Raw genomic sequence first — 17,874 nt, forward strand, 5'->3', positions numbered from 1 at the left:
AGAGTTAAACCATACTTTTGATTGAGCAGATCTGAACACTCTTTCTGTAGAAAATGCAACTGGACATTTGGAGCGCTAAGAGAGTAGTAGTGGAAAAAGGAATATATTCAAATATAAACTACACAGAAGCATTCTGTGAAACTTCTTTCTGATCTGAGCATTCAGCTAACAGAGTTAAACCATACTTTTGATTGAGCAGTTTTGAAACACTCTGTCTGTAGAAAATGCAACTGGACATTCGTAGCGCTAAGTGGGTAATAGTGGAAAAAAGAATATGTTCAAATATAAACTACACAGAAGCATTGTATGAAACTTCTTTCTGTTCTGTGCATTCAACTAACAGAGTTGAACCTTACTTTTGATTTAGCCTTTCTGAAACACTCTTTCTGTAGAAACTGCAATTGGACATTCTGAGCGCTAAGAGGCCTATATTGGGAAAAATAATATCTTCAAATAAAAACTACACAGAAGCATTGTGTGAAACTTATTTCTGATCTGTAAATTCAGTTAACAGAGATAAAACATATTTTTGATTGAGCAGTTATGAAACACTCTTTCTGTAGAAAATGCAAGTGGAGATTCGGAGCGCTAAGAGGGTAATAGTGGAAAAAGGAATGTCTCCAAATATAAACTACATAGAATCATTCTGTGAAACTTCTTTCTGATCTGTGCATTCAGCTAACAGAGTTAAACCATACTTTTGATTGAGCAGATCTGAACACTCTTTCTGTAGATAATGCAACTGGACATTTGGAGCGCTAAGAGAGTAGTAGTGGAAAAAGGAATATATTCAAATATAAACTACACAGAAGCATTCTGTGAAACTTCTTTCTGATCTGAGCATTCAGCTAACAGAGTTAAACCATACTTTTGATTGAGCAGTTTTGAAACACTCTGTCTGTAGAAAATGCAACTGGACATTCGTAGTGCTAAGTGGGTAATAGTGGAAAAAAGAATATGTTCAAATATAAACTAAACAGAAGCATTGTATGAAACTTCTTTCTGTTCTGTGCATTCAACTAACAGAGTTGAACCTTACTTTTGATTGAGCCTTTCTGAAACACTCTTTCTGTAGAAACTGCAATTGGACATTCTGAGCGCTAAGAGGCCTATATTGGGAAAAATAATATCTTCAAATAAAAATTACACAGAAGCATTGTGTGAAACTTATTTCTGATATGTTCATTAAGCTAACAGAGTTAAACCATACTTTTGATTGCGCAGTTCTGAACACTCTTTCTGTAGAAAATGCAAGTGGACATTCCGAGCGCTAAGAGGGTAATAGTGGAAAAAGGAATATATTCAAATATAAACTACACAGTAGCATTCTGTGAAAATTCTTTCTGTTCTGTGCATTCAACTAACAGAGTTGAACCTTAATTTGATTGAGCCATTCTGAAACACTCTTTCTGTAGAAACTGCAATTGGACATGCTAAGCGCTTAGAGGCCTACATTGGGAAAAAGAATATCTTCAAATAAAAACTACACAGATGCATTCTGTGAAACTTATTTCTGATCTGTAAATTCAGTTAACAGAGATAAAACATATTTTGGATTGAGCAGTTATGAAACACTCTTTTTGTAGAAAATGCAAGTGGAGATTCGGAGCGCTAAGAGGGTAATAGTGGAAAAAGGAATGTCTTCAAATATAAACTACACAGAATCATTCGGTGAAACTTCTTTCTGATCTGTGCATTCAGCTGACAGAGTTAAACCATACTTTTGATTGAGCAGATCTGAACACTCTTTCTGTAGAAAATGCAACTGGACATTTGGAGCGCTAAGAGCGTAGTAGTGGAAAAAGGAATATATTCAAATATAAACTACACAGAAGCATTCTGTGAAACTTCTTTCTGATCTGAGCATTCAGCTAACAGAGTTAAACCATACTTTTGATTGAGCAGTTTTGAAACACTCTGTCTGTAGAAAATGCAACTGGACATTCGTAGCGCTAAGTGGGTAATAGTGGAAAAAAGAATATGTTCAAATATAAACTACACAGAAGCATTGTATGAAACTTCTTTCTGTTCTGTGCATTCGACTAACAGAGTTGAACCTTACTTTTGATTGAGCCGTTCTGAAACACTCTTTCTGTAGAAACTGCAATTGGACATTCTGAGCGCTAAGAGGCCTATATTGGGAAAAAGAATGTCTACAAATAAAAACTACACAGAAGAATTGTGTGAAACTTCTTTCTGTTCTGTTTGTTCAACTAAAAGAGTTGAACCTTAGTTTTGATTGAGCCGTTCTGAAACACTCTTTCTGTAGAAAATGCAAGTGGAGATTCGGAGCGCTAAGAGGGTAATAGTGGAAAAAGGAATATCTCCAAATATAAACTACACAGAATCATTCTGTGAAACTTCTTTCTGATCTGTGAATTCAGCTAACAGAGTTAAACCATACTTTTGATTGAGCAGATCTGAACACTCTTTCTGTAGAAAATGCAACTGGACATTTGGAGCGCTAAGAGAGTAGTAGTGGAAAAAGGAATATATTCAAATATAAACTACACAGAATCATTCCGTGAAACTTCTTTCTGATATGAGCATTCAGCTAACAGAGTTAAACCATACTTTTGATTGAGCAGTTTTGAAACACTCTGTCTGTAGAAAATGCAACTGGACATTCGTAGCGCTAAGTGGGTAATAGTGGAAAAAAGAATATGTTCAAATATAAACTACACAGAAGCATTGTATGAAACTTCTTTCTGTTCTGTGCATTCAACTAACAGAGTTGAACCTTACTTTTGACTGAGCCGTTCTGAAACACTCTTTCTGTAGAAACTGCAATTGGACATTCTGAGCGCTAAGAGGCCTATATTGGGAAAAAGAATGTCTACAAATAAAAACTACACAGAAGCAATGTGTGAAACTTATTTCTGATATGTTCATTAAGCTAACAGAGTTAAACCATACTTTTGATTGCGCAGTTCTGAACACTCTTTCTGTAGAAAATGCAAGTGGACATTCGGAGCGCTAAGAGGGTAATAGTGGAAAAAGGAATATATTCAAATATAAACTACACAGTAGAATTCTGTGAAAATTCTTTATGTTCTGTGCATTCAACTAACAGAGTTGAACCTTACTTTTGATTGAGCCGTTCTGAAACACTCTTTCTGTAGAAACTGCAATTGGACATGCTAAGCGCTAAGAGGCCTACATTGGGAAAAAGAATATCTTCAAATAAAAACTACACAGATGCATTCTGTGAAACTTATTTCTGATCTGTAAATTCAGTTAACAGAGATAAAACATATTTTTGATTGAGCAGTTATGAAACACTCTTTTTGTAGAAAATGCAAGTGGAGATTCGGAGCGCTAAGAGAGTAATAGTGGAAAAAGGAATGTCTTCAAATATAAACTACACAGAATCATTCGGTGAAACTTCTTTCTGATCTGTGCATTCAGCTAACAGAGTTAAACCATACTTTTGATTGAGCAGATCTGAACACTCTTTCTGTAGAAAATGCAACTGGACATTTGGAGCGCTAAGAGCGTAGTAGTGGAAAAAGGAATATATTCAAATATAAACTACACAGAAGCATTCTGTGAAACTTTTTCTGATCTGAGCATTCAGCTAACAGAGTTAAACCATACTTTTGATTGAGCAGTTTTGAAACACTCTGTCTGTAGAAAATGCAACTGGACATTCGTAGCGCTAAGTGGGTAATAGTGGAAAAAAGAATATGTTCAAATATAAACTACACAGAAGCATTGTATGAAACTTCTTTCTGTTCTGTGCATTCAACTAACAGAGTTGAACCTTACTTTTGATTGAGCCGTTCTGAAACACTCTTTCTGTAGAAACTGCAATTGGACATTCTGAGCGCTAAGAGGCCTATATTGGGAAAAAGAATGTCTACAAATAAAACTACACAGAAGAATTGTGTGAAACTTCTTTCTGTTCTGTTTGTTCAACTAAAACAGTTGAACCTTAGTTTTGATTGAGCCGTTCTGAAACACTCTTTCTGTAGAAAATGCAAGTGGAGATTCGGAGCTCTAAGAGGGTAATAGTGGAAAAAGGAATGTCTCCAAATATAAACTACACAGAATCATTCTGTGAAACTTCTCTCTGATCTGTGCATTCAGCTAACAGAGTTAAACCATACTTTTGATTGAGCAGATCTGAACACTCTTTCTGTAGAAAATGCAACTGGACATTTGGAGCGCTAAGAGCGTAGCAGTGGAAAAAGGAATATATTCAAATATAAACTACACAGAAGCATTCTGTGAAACTTCTTTCTGATCTGAGCATTCAGCTAACAGAGTTAAACCATACTTTTGATTGAGCAGTTTTGAAACACTATGTCTGTAGAAAATGCAACTGGACATTCGTAGCGCTAAGTGGGTAATAGTGGAAAAAAGAATATGTTCAAATATAAACTACACAGAAGCATTGTATGAAACTTCTTTCTGTTCTGTGCATTCAACTAACAGAGTTGAACCTTACTTTTGATTGAGCCGTTCTGAAACACTCTTTCTGTAGAAACTGCAATTGGACATTCTGAGCGCTAAGAGGCCTATATTGGGAAAAAGAATGTCTACAAATAAAAACTACACAGAAGAATTGTGTGAAACTTCTTTCTGTTCTGTTTATTCAACTAAAAGAGTTGAACCTTAGTTTTGATTGAGCCGTTCTGAAACACTCTTTCTGTAGAAAATGCAAGTGGAGATTCGGAGCGCTAAGAGGGTAATATTGGAAATAGGAATGTCTCCAAATATAAACTACACCGAATCATTCTGTGAAACTTCTTTCTGATCTGTGCATTCAGCTAACAGAGTTAAACCATACTTTTGATTGAGCAGATCTGAACACTCTTTCTGTAGAAAATGCAACTGGACATTTGGAGCGCTAAGAGAGTAGTAGTGGAAAAAGGAATATATTCAAATATAAACTACACAGAAGCATTCTGTGAAACTTCTTTCTGATCTGAGCATTCAGCTAACAGAGTTAAACCATACTTTTGATTGAGCAGTTTTGAAACACTCTGTCTGTAGAAAATGCAACTGGACATTCGTAGCGCTAAGTGGGTAATAGTGGAAAAAAGAATATGTTCAAATATAAACTACACAGAAGCATTGTATGAAACTTCTTTCTGTTCTGTGCATTCAACTAACAGAGTTGAACCTTACTTTTGATTGAGCCTTTCTGAAACACTCTTTCTGTAGAAACTGCAATTGGACATTCTCAGCGCTAAGAGGCCTATATTGGGAAAAATAATATCTTCAAATAAAAACTACACAGAAGCATTGTGTGAAACTTATTTCTGATATGTTCATTAAGCTAACAGAGTTAAACCATACTTTTGATTGCGCAGTTCTGAACACTCTTTCTGTAGAAAATGCAAGTGGACATTCGGAGCCCTAAGAGGGTAATAGTGGAAAAAGGAATATATTCAAATATAAACTACACAGTAGAATTCTGTGAAAATTCTTTCTGTTCTGTGCATTCAACTAACAGAGTTGAACCTTACTTTTGATTGAGCCGTTCTGAAACACTCTTTCTGTAGAAACTGCAATTGGACATGCTAAGCGCTAAGAGGCCTACATTGGGAAAAAGAATATATTCAAATAAAAACTACACAGATGCATTCTGTGAAACTTATTTCTGATCTGTAAATTCAGTTAACAGAGATAAAACATATTTTTGATTGAGCAGTTATGAAACACTCTTTTTGTAGAAAATGCAAGTGGAGATTCGGAGCGCTAAGAGGGTAATAGTGGAAAAAGGAATGTCTTCAAATATAAACTACACAGAACCATTCGGTGAAATTTCTTTCTGATCTGTGCATTCAGCTAACAGAATTAAACCATACTTTTGATTGAGCAGATCTGAACACTGTTTCTGTAGAAAATGCAACTGGACATTTGGAGCGCTAAGAGCGTAGTAGTGGAAAAAGGAATATATTCAAATATAAACTACACAGAAGCATTCTGTGAAACTTCTTTCTGATCTGAGCATTCAGCTAACAGAGTTAAACCATACTTTTGTTTGAGCAGTTTTGAAACACTCTGTCTGTAGAAAATGCAACTGGACATTCGTAGCGCTAAGTGGGTAATAGTGGAAAAAAGAATATGTTCTAATATAAACTACACAGAAGCATTGTATGAAACTTCTTTCTGTTCTGTGCATTCAACTAACAGAGTTGAACCTTACTTTTGATTGAGCCGTTCTGAAACACTCTTTCTGTAGAAACTGCAATTGGACATTCTGAGCGCTAAGAGGAATATATTGGGAAAAAGAATGTCTACAAATAAAAACTACACAGAAGAATTGTGTGAAACTTCTTTCTGTTCTGTTTGTTCAACTAAAAGAGTTGAACCTTAGTTTTGATTGAGCCGTTCTGAAACAGTCTTTCTGTAGAAAATGCAAGTGGAGATTCGGAGCGCTAAGAGGGTAATAGTGGAAAAAGGAATGTCTCCAAATATAAACTACACAGAATCATTCTGTGAAACTTCTTTCTGATCTGTGCATTCAGCTAACAGAGTTAAACCATACTTTTGATTGAGCAGATCTGAACACTCTTTCTGTAGAAAATGCAACTGGACATTTGGAGCGCTAAGAGAGTAGTAGTGGAAAAAGGAATATATTCAAATATAAACTACACAGAAGCATTCTGTGAAACTTCTTTCTGATCTGAGCATTCAGCTAACAGAGTTAAACCATACTTTTGATTGAGCAGTTTTGAAACACTCTGTCTGTAGAAAATGCAACTGGACATTCGTAGAGCTAAGTGGGTAATAGTGGAAAAAAAAATATGTTCAAATATAAACTACACAGAAGCATTGTATGAAACTTCTTTCTGTTCTGTGCATTCAACTAACAGAGTTGAACCTTACTTTTGATTGAGCCTTTCTGAAACACTCTTTCTGTAGAAACTGCAATTGGACATTCTGAGCGCTAAGAGGCCTATATTGGGAAAAATAATATCTTCAAATAAAAACTACACAGAAGCATGGTGTGAAACTTATTTCTGATCTGTAAATTCAGTTAACAGAGATAAAACATATTTTTGATTGAGCAGTTATGGAACACTCTTTCTGTAGAAAATGGAAGTGGAGATTCGGAGCGCTAAGAGGGTAAGAGTGGAAAAAGGAATGTCTCCTAATATAAACTACACAGAATCATTCTGTGAAACTTCTTTCTGATCTGTGCATTCAGCTAACAGAGTTAAACCATACTTTTGATTGAGCAGATCTGAACACTCTTTCTGTAGAAAATGCAACTGGACATTTGGAGCGCTAAGAGAGTAGTAGTGGAAAAAGGAATATATTCAAATATAAACTACACAGAAGCATTCTGTGAAATTTCTTTCTGATCTGAGCATTCAGCTAACAGAGTTAAACCATACTTTTGATTGAGCAGTTTTGAAACACTCTGTCTGTAGAAAATGCAACTGGACATTCGTAGCGCTAAGTGGGTAATAGTGGAAAAAAAAATATGTTCAAACATAAACTACACAGAAGCATTGTATGAAACTTCTTTCTGTTCTGTGCATTCAACTAACAGAGTTGAACCTTACTTTTGATTGAGCCTTTCTGAAACACTCTTTCTGTAGAAACTGCAATTGGACATTCTGAGCGCTAAGAGGCCTATATTGGGAAAAATAATATCTTCAAATAAAAACTACACAGAAGCATTGTGTGAAACTTATTTCTGATATGTTCATTAAGCTAACAGAGATAAACCATACTTTTGATTGCGCAGTTCTGAACACTCTTTCTGTAGAAAATGCAAGTGGACATTCGGAGCCCTAAGAGGGTAATAGTGGAAAAAGGAATATATTCAAATATAAACTACACAGTAGAATTCTGTGAAAATTCTTTCTGTTCTGTGCATTCAACTAACAGAGTTGAACCTTACTTTTGATTGAGCCGTTCTGAAACACTCTTTCTGTAGAAACTGCAATTGGACATGCTAAGCGCTAAGAGGCCTACATTGGGAAAAAGAATATCTTCAAATAAAAACTACACAGATGCATTCTGTGAAACTTATTTCTGATCTGTAAATTCAGTTAACAGAGATAAAACATATTTTTGATTGAGCAGTTATGAAACACTCTTTTTGTAGAAAATGCAAGTGGAGATTCGGAGCGCTAAGAGGGTAATAGTGGAAAAAGGAATGTCTTCAAATATAAACTACACAGAATCATTCGGTGAAATTTCTTTCTGATCTGTGCATTCAGCTAACAGAGTTAAACCATACTTTTGATTGAGCAGATCTGAACACTGTTTCTGTAGAAAATGCAACTGGACATTTGGAGCGCTAAGAGCGTAGTAGTGGAAAAAGGAATATATTCAAATATAAACTACACAGAAGCATTCTGTGAAACTTCTTTCTGATCTGAGCATTCAGCTAACAGAGTTAAACCATACTTTTGATTGAGCAGTTTTGAAACACTCTGTCTGTAGAAAATGCAACTGGACATTCGTAGCGCTAAGTGGGTAATAGTGGAAAAAAGAATATGTTCTAATATAAACTACACAGAAGCATTGTATGAAACTTCTTTCTGTTCTGTGCATTCAACTAACAGAGTTGAACCTTACTTTTGATTGAGCCGTTCTGAAACACTCTTTCTGTAGAAACTGCAATTGGACATTCTGAGCGCTAAGAGGCCTATATTGGGAAAAAAAATATCTTCAAATAAAAACTACACAGAAGCATTGTGTGAAACTTATTTCTGATCTGTAAATTCAGTTAACAGAGATAAAACATATTTTTGATTGAGCAGTTATGAAACACTCTTTCTGTAGAAAATGCAAGTGGAGATTCGGAGCGCTAAGAGGGTAATAGTGGAAAAAGGAATGTCTCCAAATATAAACTACACAGAATCATTCTGTGAAACTTCTTTCTGATCTGTGCATTCAGCTAACAGAGTTAAACCATACTTTTGATTGAGCAGATCTGAACACTCTTTCTGTAGAAAATGCAACTGGACATTTGGAGCGCTAAGAGAGTAGTAGTGGAAAAAGGAATATATTCAAATATAAACTACACAGAAGCATTCTGTGAAACTTCTTTCTGATCTGAGCATTCAGCTAACAGAGTTAAACCATACTTTTGATTGAGCAGTTTTGAAACACTCTGTCTGTAGAAAATGCAACTGGACATTCGTAGCGCTAAGTGGGTAATAGTGGAAAAAGAATATGTTCAAATATAAACTACACAGAAGCATTGTATGAAACTTCTTTCTGTTCTGTGCATTCAACTAACAGAGTTGAACCTTACTTTTTATTGAGCCTTTCTGAAACACTCTTTCTGTAGAAACTGCAATTGGACATTCTGAGCGCTAAGAGGCCTATATTGGGAAAAATAATATCTTCAAATAAAAACTACACAGAAGCATTGTGTGAAACTTATTTCTGATATGTTCATTAAGCTAACAGAGATAAACCATACTTTTGATTGCGCAGTTCTGAACACTCTTTCTGTAGAAAATGCAAGTGGACATTCGGAGCCCTAAGAGGGTAATAGTGGAAAAAGGAATATATTCAAATATAAACTACACAGTAGAATTCTGTGAAAATTCTTTCTGTTCTGTGCATTCAACTAACAGAGTTGAACCTTACTTTTGATTGAGCCGTTCTGAAACACTCTTTCTGTAGAAACTGCAATTGGACATGCTAAGCGCTAAGAGGCCTACATTGGGAAAAAGAATATCTTCAAATAAAAACTACACAGATGCATTCTGTGAAACTTATTTCTGATCTGTAAATTCAGTTAACAGAGATAAAACATATTTTTGATTGAGCAGTTATGAAACACTCTTTTTGTAGAAAATGCAAGTGGAGATTCGGAGCGCTAAGAGGGTAATAGTGGAAAAAGGAATGTCTTCAAATATAAACTACACAGAATCATTCGGTGAAATTTCTTTCTGATCTGTGCATTCAGCTAACAGAGTTAAACCATACTTTTGATTGAGCAGATCTGAACACTGTTTCTGTAGAAAATGCAACTGGACATTTGGAGCGCTAAGAGCGTAGTAGTGGAAAAAGGAATATATTCAAATATAAACTACACAGAAGCATTCTGTGAAACTTCTTTCTGATCTGAGCATTCAGCTAACAGAGTTAAACCATACTTTTGATTGAGCAGTTTTGAAACACTCTGTCTGTAGAAAATGCAACTGGACATTCGTAGCGCTAAGTGGGTAATAGTGGAAAAAAGAATATGTTCTAATATAAACTACACAGAAGCATTGTATGAAACTTCTTTCTGTTCTGTGCATTCAACTAACAGAGTTGAACCTTACTTTTGATTGAGCCGTTCTGAAACACTCTTTCTGTAGAAACTGCAATTGGACATTCTGAGCGCTAAGAGGCCTATATTGGGAAAAAGAATGTCTACAAATAAAAATTACACAGAAGAATTGTGTGAAACTTCTTTCTGTTCTGTTTGCTCAACTAAAAGAGTTGAACTTTAGTTTTGATTGAGCCGTTCTGAAACACTCTTTCTGTAGAAAATGCAAGTGGAGATTCGGAGCGCTAAGAGGGTAATAGTGGAAAAAGGAATGTCTCCAAATATAAACTACACAGAATCATTCTGTGAAACTTCTTTCTGCTCTGTGCATTCAGCTAACAGAGTTAAACCATACTTTTGATTGAGCAGATCTGAACACTCTTTCTGTAGAAAATGCAACTGGACATTTGGAGCGCTAAGAGAGTAGTAGTGGAAAAAGGAATATATTCAAATATAAACTACACAGAAGCATTCTGTGAAACTTCTTTCTGATCTGAGCATTCAGCTAACAGAGTTAAACCATACTTTTGATTGAGCAGTTTTGAAACACTCTGTCTGTAGAAAATGCAACTGGACATTTGTAGCGCTAAGTGGGTAATAGTGGAAAAAAAAATATGTTCAAACATAAACTACACAGAAGAATTGTATGAAACATCTTTCTGTTCTGTGCATTCAACTAACAGAGTTGAACCTTACTTTTGATTGAGCCTTTCTGAAACACTCTTTCTGTAGAAACTGCAATTGGACATTCTGAGCGCTAAGAGGCCTATATTGGGAAAAATAATATCTTCAAATAAAAACTACACAGAAGCATTGTGTGAAACTTATTTCTGATCTGTAAATTCAGTTAACAGAGATAAAACATATTTTTGATTGAGCAGTTATGAAACACTCTTTCTGTAGAAAATGCAAGTGGAGATTCGGAGCGCTAAGAGGGTAATAGTGGAAAAAGGAATGTCTCCAAATATAAACTACACAGAATCATTCTGTGAAACTTCTTTCTGATCTGTGCATTCAGCTAACAGAGTTAAACCATACTTTTGATTGAGCAGATCTGAACACTCTTTCTGTAGAAAATGCAACTGGACATTTGGAGCGCTAAGAGAGTAGTAGTGGAAAAAGGAATATATTCAAATATAAACTACACAGAAGCATTCTGTGAAACTTCTTTCTGATCTGAGCATTCAGCTAACAGAGTTAAACCATACTTTTGATTGAGCAGTTTTGAAACACTCTGTCTGTAGAAAATGCAACTGGACATTCGTAGCGCTAAGTGGGTAATAGTGGAAAAAAGAATATGTTCAAATATAAACTACACAGAAGCATTGTATGAAACTTCTTTCTGTTCTGTGCATTCAACTAACAGAGTTGAACCTTACTTTTGATTGAGCCTTTCTGAAACACTCTTTCTGTAGAAACTGCAATTGGACATTCTGAGCGCTAAGAGGCCTATATTGGGAAAAATAATATCTTCAAATAAAAACTACACAGAAGCATTGTGTGAAACTTATTTCTGATCTGTAAATTCAGTTAACAGAGATAAAACATATTTTTGATTGAGCAGTTATGAAACACTCTTTCTGTAGAAAATGCAAGTGGAGATTCGGAGCGCTAAGAGGGTAATAGTGGAAAAAGGAATGTCTCCAAATATAAACTACACAGAATCATTCTGTGAAACTTCTTTCTGATCTGTGCATTCAGCTAACAGAGTTAAACCATACTTTTGATTGAGCAGATCTGAACACTCTTTCTGTAGAAAATGCAACTGGACATTTGGAGCGCTAAGAGAGTAGTAGTGGAAAAAGGAATATATTCAAATATAAACTACACAGAAGCATTCTGTGAAACTTCTTTCTGATCTGAGCATTCAGCTAACAGAGTTAAACCATACTTTTGATTGAGCAGTTTTGAAACACTCTGTCTGTAGAAAATGCAACTGGACATTCGTAGCGCTAAGTGGGTAATAGTGGAAAAAAGAATATGTTCAAATATAAACTACACAGAAGCATTGTATGAAACTTCTTTCTGTTCTGTGCATTCAACTAACAGAGTTGAACCTTACTTTTGATTGAGCCTTTCTGAAACACTCTTTCTGTAGAAACTGCAATTGGACATTCTCAGCGCTAAGAGGCCTATATTGGGAAAAATAATATCTTCAAATAAAAACTACACAGAAGCATTGTGTGAAACTTATTTCTGATATGTTCATTAAGCTAACAGAGTTAAACCATACTTTTGATTGCGCAGTTCTGAACACTCTTTCTGTAGAAAATGCAAGTGGACATTCGGAGCCCTAAGAGGGTAATAGTGGAAAAAGGAATATATTCAAATATAAACTACACAGTAGAATTCTGTGAAAATTCTTTCTGTTCTGTGCATTCAACTAACAGAGTTGAACCTTACTTTTGATTGAGCCGTTCTGAAACACTCTTTCTGTAGAAACTGCAATTGGACATGCTAAGCGCTAAGAGGCCTACATTGGGAAAAAGAATATATTCAAATAAAAACTACACAGATGCATTCTGTGAAACTTATTTCTGATCTGTAAATTCAGTTAACAGAGATAAAACATATTTTTGATTGAGCAGTTATGAAACACTCTTTTTGTAGAAAATGCAAGTGGAGATTCGGAGCGCTAAGAGGGTAATAGTGGAAAAAGGAATGTCTTCAAATATAAACTACACAGAACCATTCGGTGAAATTTCTTTCTGATCTGTGCATTCAGCTAACAGAATTAAACCATACTTTTGATTGAGCAGATCTGAACACTGTTTCTGTAGAAAATGCAACTGGACATTTGGAGCGCTAAGAGCGTAGTAGTGGAAAAAGGAATATATTCAAATATAAACTACACAGAAGCATTCTGTGAAACTTCTTTCTGATCTGAGCATTCAGCTAACAGAGTTAAACCATACTTTTGTTTGAGCAGTTTTGAAACACTCTGTCTGTAGAAAATGCAACTGGACATTCGTAGCGCTAAGTGGGTAATAGTGGAAAAAAGAATATGTTCTAATATAAACTACACAGAAGCATTGTATGAAACTTCTTTCTGTTCTGTGCATTCAACTAACAGAGTTGAACCTTACTTTTGATTGAGCCGTTCTGAAACACTCTTTCTGTAGAAACTGCAATTGGACATTCTGAGCGCTAAGAGGAATATATTGGGAAAAAGAATGTCTACAAATAAAAACTACACAGAAGAATTGTGTGAAACTTCTTTCTGTTCTGTTTGTTCAACTAAAAGAGTTGAACCTTAGTTTTGATTGAGCCGTTCTGAAACAGTCTTTCTGTAGAAAATGCAAGAGGAGATTCGGAGCGCTAAGAGGGTAATAGTGGAAAAAGGAATGTCTCCAAATATAAACTACACAGAATCATTCTGTGAAACTTCTTTCTGATCTGTGCATTCAGCTAACAGAGTTAAACCATACTTTTGATTGAGCAGATCTGAACACTCTTTCTGTAGAAAATGCAACTGGACATTTGGAGCGCTAAGAGAGTAGTAGTGGAAAAAGGAATATATTCAAATATAAACTACACAGAAGCATTCTGTGAAACTTCTTTCTGATCTGAGCATTCAGCTAACAGAGTTAAACCATACTTTTGATTGAGCAGTTTTGAAACACTCTGTCTGTAGAAAATGCAACTGGACATTCGTAGAGCTAAGTGGGTAATAGTGGAAAAAAAAATATGTTCAAATATAAACTACACAGAAGCATTGTATGAAACTTCTTTCTGTTCTGTGCATTCAACTAACAGAGTTGAACCTTACTTTTGATTGAGCCTTTCTGAAACACTCTTTCTGTAGAAACTGCAATTGGACATTCTGAGCGCTAAGAGGCCTATATTGGGAAAAATAATATCTTCAAATAAAAACTACACAGAAGCATGGTGTGAAACTTATTTCTGATCTGTAAATTCAGTTAACAGAGATAAAACATATTTTTGATTGAGCAGTTATGGAACACTCTTTCTGTAGAAAATGGAAGTGGAGATTCGGAGCGCTAAGAGGGTAAGAGTGGAAAAAGGAATGTCTCCAAATATAAACTACACAGAATCATTCTGTGAAACTTCTTTCTGATCTGTGCATTCAGCTAACAGAGTTAAACCATACTTTTGATTGAGCAGATCTGAACACTCTTTCTGTAGAAAATGCAACTGGACATTTGGAGCGCTAAGAGAGTAGTAGTGGAAAAAGGAATATATTCAAATATAAACTACACAGAAGCATTCTGTGAAATTTCTTTCTGATCTGAGCATTCAGCTAACAGAGTTAAACCATACTTTTGATTGAGCAGTTTTGAAACACTCTGTCTGTAGAAAATGCAACTGGACATTCGTAGCGCTAAGTGGGTAATAGTGGAAAAAAAAATATGTTCAAATATAAACTACACAGAAGCATTGTATGAAACTTCTTTCTGTTCTGTGCATTCAACTAACAGAGTTGAACCTTACTTTTGATTGAGCCTTTCTGAAACACTCTTTCTGTAGAAACTGCAATTGGACATTCTGAGCGCTAAGAGGCCTATATTGGGAAAAATAATATCTTCAAATAAAAACTACACAGAAGCATTGTGTGAAACTTATTTCTGATCTGTAAATTCAGTTAACAGAGATAAAACATATTTTTGATTGAGCAGTTATGAAACACTCTTTCTGTAGAAAATGCAAGTGGAGATTCGGAGCGCTAAGAGGGTAATAGTGGAAAAAGGAATGTCTCCAAATATAAACTACACAGAATCATTCTGTGAAACTTCTTTCTGATCTGTGCATTCAGCTAACAGAGTTAAACCATACTTTTGATTGAGCAGATCTGAACACTCTTTCTGTAGAAAATGCAACTGGACATTTGGAGCGCTAAGAGAGTAGTAGTGGAAAAAGGAATATATTCAAATATAAACTACACAGAAGCATTCTGTGAAACTTCTTTCTGATCTGAGCATTCAGCTAACAGAGTTAAACCATACTTTTGATTGAGCAGTTTTGAAACACTCTGTCTGTAGAAAATGCAACTGGACATTCGTAGCGCTAAGTGGGTAATAGTGGAAAAAGAATATGTTCAAATATAAACTACACAGAAGCATTGTATGAAACTTCTTTCTGTTCTGTGCATTCAACTAACAGAGTTGAACCTTACTTTTTATTGAGCCTTTCTGAAACACTCTTTCTGTAGAAACTGCAATTGGACATTCTGAGCGCTAAGAGGCCTATATTGGGAAAAATAATATCTTCAAATAAAAACTACACAGAAGCATTGTGTGAAACTTATTTCTGATATGTTCATTAAGCTAACAGAGATAAACCATACTTTTGATTGCGCAGTTCTGAACACTCTTTCTGTAGAAAATGCAAGTGGACATTCGGAGCCCTAAGAGGGTAATAGTGGAAAAAGGAATATATTCAAATATAAACTACACAGTAGAATTCTGTGAAAATTCTTTCTGTTCTGTGCATTCAACTAACAGAGTTGAACCTTACTTTTGATTGAGCCGTTCTGAAACACTCTTTCTGTAGAAACTGCAATTGGACATGCTAAGCGCTAAGAGGCCTACATTGGGAAAAAGAATATCTTCAAATAAAAACTACACAGATGCATTCTGTGAAACTTATTTCTGATCTGTAAATTCAGTTAACAGAGATAAAACATATTTTTGATTGAGCAGTTATGAAACACTCTTTTTGTAGAAAATGCAAGTGGAGATTCGGAGCGCTAAGAGGGTAATAGTGGAAAAAGGAATGTCTTCAAATATAAACTACACAGAATCATTCGGTGAAATTTCTTTCTGATCTGTGCATTCAGCTAACAGAGTTAAACCATACTTTTGATTGAGCAGATCTGAACACTGTTTCTGTAGAAAATGCAACTGGACATTTGGAGCGCTAAGAGCGTAGTAGTGGAAAAAGGAATATATTCAAATATAAACTACACAGAAGCATTCTGTGAAACTTCTTTCTGATCTGAGCATTCAGCTAACAGAGTTAAACCATACTTTTGATTGAGCAGTTTTGAAACACTCTGTCTGTAGAAAATGCAACTGGACATTCGTAGCGCTAAGTGGGTAATAGTGGAAAAAAGAATATGTTCTAATATAAACTACACAGAAGCATTGTATGAAACTTCTTTCTGTTCTGTGCATTCAACTAACAGAGTTGAACCTTACTTTTGATTGAGCCGTTCTGAAACACTCTTTCTGTAGAAACTGCAATTGGACATTCTGAGCGCTAAGAGGCCTATATTGGGAAAAAGAATGTCTACAAATAAAAATTACACAGAAGCATTGTGTGAAACTTATTTCTGATATGTTCATTAAGCTAACAGAGTTAAACCATACTTTTGATTGCGCAGTTCTGAACACTCTTTCTGTAGAAAATGCAAGTGGACATTCGGAGCCCTAAGAGGGTAATAGTGTAAAAAGGAATATATTCAAATATAAACTACACAGTAGAATTCTGTGAAAATTCTTTCTGTTCTGTGCATTCAACTAACAGAGTTGAACCTTACTTTTGATTGAGCCGTTCTGAAACACTCTTTCTGTAGAAACTGCAATTGGACATGCTAAGCGCTAAGAGGCCTACATTGGGAAAAAGAATATCTTCAAATAAAAACTACACAGATGCATTCTGTGAAACTTATTTCTGATCTGTAAATTCAGTTAACAGAGATAAAACATATTTTTGATTGAGCAGTTATGAAACACTCTTTTTGTAGAAAATGCAAGTGGAGATTCGGAGCGCTAAGAGGGTAATAGTGGAAAAAGGAATGTCTCCAAATATAAACTACACAGAATCATTCGGTGAAATTTCTTTCTGATCTGTGCATTCAGCTAACAGAATTAAACCATACTTTTGATTGAGCAGTTCTGAACACTGTTTCTGTAGAAAATGCAACTGGACATTTGGAGCGCTAAGAGCGTAGTAGTGGAAAAAGGAATATATTCAAATATAAACTACACAGAAGCATTCTGTGAAACTTCTTTATGATCTGAGCATTCAGCTAACAGAGTTAAACCATACTTTTGATTGAGCAGTTTTGAAACACTCTGTCTGTAGAAAATGCAACTGGACATTCGTAGCGCTAAGTGGGTAATAGTGGAAAAAAGAATATGTTCTAATATAAACTACACAGAAGCATTGTATGAAACTTCTTTCTGTTCTGTGCATTCAACTAACAGAGTTGAACCTTACTTTTGATTGAGCCGTTCTGAAACACTCTTTCTGTAGAAACTGCAATTGGACATTCTGAGCGCTAAGAGGAATATATTGGGAAAAAGAATGTCTACAAATAAAAACTACACAGAGGAATTGTGTGAAACTTCTTTCTGTTCTGTTTGTTCAACTAAAAGAGTTGAACCTTAGTTTTGATTGAGCCGTTCTGAAACACTCTTTCTGTAGAAAATGCAAGTGGAGATTCGGAGCGCTAAGAGGGTAATAGTGGAAAAAGGAATGTCTCCAAATATAAACTACACAGAATCATTCGGTGAAACTTCTTTCTGATCTGTGCATTCAGCTAACAGAGTTAAACCATACTTTTGATTGAGCAGATCTGAACACTCTTTCTGTAGAAAATGCAACTGGACATTTGGAGCGCTAAGAGAGTAGTAGTGGAAAAAGGAATATATTCAAATATAAACTACACA

This window comes from Symphalangus syndactylus, chromosome Y (assembly GCF_028878055.3).
Source record: "Symphalangus syndactylus isolate Jambi chromosome Y, NHGRI_mSymSyn1-v2.1_pri, whole genome shotgun sequence".
Classification (NCBI taxonomy): Eukaryota; Metazoa; Chordata; class Mammalia; order Primates; family Hylobatidae; genus Symphalangus; species Symphalangus syndactylus.